Below are 2,503 nucleotides of genomic sequence, written 5' to 3' on the forward strand. Positions count from 1 at the left end.
AAATTGACAGTGTGCTTACAAAATCGGTATAGATTAATTTGTGATTCTGATGTTAAACTGAGGGTCCTTGGCTAGGGGTCAAGTGCCTGCTGCCTTTGTATGCTGCGTGTTGTATCTTGAATATCGCTGTGTGAAAATCCTATTGCGGGGGTCATTTTTTAGGAGGCTCATCGAAACAAATGAACGCTTTCTTTCCACTAAACAAAAGGAGTGTCTTTGGAAATTACTGTAATCCTCTTTATCCTAAGGGAAGATCTAGGACATGCTGTCACAGCCCTTCTCACGCTTTTATTACGACTATTTAGCCAGTCTTGAAAGAATAAGAGATCTTTCGTTATGTATCTTCAGTTTCTAGCCAGATCCATCTGTGTTTCAGGTTCTGTAGGGTGAGGTTTAATGGTACTTTTGTCTTTTTGTTATTTATGTGCTCACTTGAAAATGAAGGATAAGGTTCAAAACTGAAGGGAAGGTAGAAAGAAAGAACGACTTGTAAAATACTGTCCCTTTGTAATGCTTACCAAAAGAGAATCTAGTAGTGAATCTTTGAAGCTTGTGAGATGTGCAGCTCTTTTTGAAACGTATTAGCCAAGGGGTCTAGTTTTTTGTTTCTGAAATCCTGTTTGGTAAGATGTGTTTTTATGGGTGAGAGGTGGGAAAGTATTTTGGTTGCAGTGTTACTTTTATTTGAAAAACAGTGTTTGAGACCTGGCACTGGAGCACAATCTTTAACTTTGGCTAGGATGATCTTAGAGTAAGCAGAGGGCCTGAAGTTAATTCATGCTTGGCAGACCTCAGATATACGCCTTTAGGATCTAAGAGGCAATGCTGACTTCATATTTGAAAGTTCAGGGAACAAATATTTTATGTTACCTTTGGGATATGCTGGGGTTGTTAGTGGGTTCAGTTTGTTTGTTTGTTTTTGCTTCACTGTCCCTCACAACACTTCTTACAAGTTCATGCCTCATGGAAAGCGTCATTGCAGAGCAAATGCTCTGATGGTAAACAGGACACTTTTGAGATTTTAAAAAATCAATTCAAGAGTGTTTTGTCCTGATCTATGAGATGTATTGCTGTGTCTTGCAAATGATTATCTGTTTCGCTTGTGGTGCAACTTAATGGGCAGGAAGCGAATGTTTCCAGAATCACTCTGAAATATAGTAGGTGGCTTGCCTAACGTCCACCTGTGGTCGTAGGTATCTTCTCTAAGATACTGCTGTTTTAACCATGGGCTAATCATACTAAAGAGTAAGATATAGCTAGGGGTCATATTTTATTTGACCAGTTACTGTGGTTGGGGATGGGGTGTGTGTGAGGCAATGGGTCAGCCATGGGAGTACACAGCTACTTCTCCAGGTTTCTTACATGCCTTGGAGCTTACTGGATTTTTTGTGTTTTGGGGGACGTTGGTTTCTTTGTGGATTTTTTTCTCTCCCCTCTCAATTTTAGTTGGTCAGGTAAAAGAGTCTATTAGAGAAATTATGTCAGCACTGAGAGTGTCAAGAAGGCCATACTTAGCTGATCCAGACTAGTCTTCTGTATCTGAGTGTCTAAGCAAATAATTACAGAAAATACCACAGCATGTATAGAGTGACTTTGACCTGGTCATATTCTCCCAGTTTCAGGTGACTGGTTGTTCATTAATTTCAGAGCTGTTGATGGATCCGGTTTTGTATCTATTTATGTTTCTGGCATTTATAGCAACTTGTGGTAACTGGGAGCTGTAGACATGGGTATGTGATCCAAATTCCAACTTTTAACCAGTGACCTGATAATTTCACTCTGCTGTAATAATCCTTGTGTTTGCTAAGCAATAAATAACCATTCAACTCGTATTCACCAGTTGTGTTACTGGCAAGTTCGTATAGCCTTTCATCACCTGTTTTTCATGTTTCTAGTATCTTTCTGTAAAGAAGAGCAAGGAGGGTAAATGACACTGATATTTCTTGTTCTTCCATAGCTTTGATGAGAAGGGATGCCCACAGCTGCCTCCAGGATTCAGGAGCAATGCTTTCTCTCATAGTGTACCCACTATATATTTAAATGTGTGTCTAGGTAGTAGGTTAGTAAGACGTTAAGTATAAAACTGAAAAGCGATCTTTTGTACGTGGTTTTATTTGGATGAAGTGTGTGATGACACAGCAGTTAGGACTTGATGGAGCATTTACAGTTGACAGTATGTCTGTAACCATGTAAAAATATCTGTATATTACAAATTTGAAGTTCATTATATATGCAGTTTAGAATATAACTCTATGCGAAAACATTTTTCTTTGTGAACTTGCTTTTAAAGCTGTTTGTCTCTCCCCTCTATCATCTGTAGCATTTAGTACATACTGATGATTACCTATAGTGATTTTTTTCAGTTGCTGCAGCTTGCTGTTGAGATTACTAACATTTAAAAAGAGTGAACAGACAGCATTACAAAATGGAGGGGAAAAAGGAGCAATAGTCAAATACTTAAATCTTTATAAAGAAAATGGGCTGTGTTCTGAGATCAGCAGGA

The sequence above is a fragment of the Apaloderma vittatum genome, unplaced genomic scaffold (genome assembly GCF_000703405.1).
Source record: "Apaloderma vittatum isolate BGI_N311 unplaced genomic scaffold, ASM70340v1 scaffold21086, whole genome shotgun sequence".
Taxonomy (NCBI): Eukaryota; Metazoa; Chordata; class Aves; order Trogoniformes; family Trogonidae; genus Apaloderma; species Apaloderma vittatum.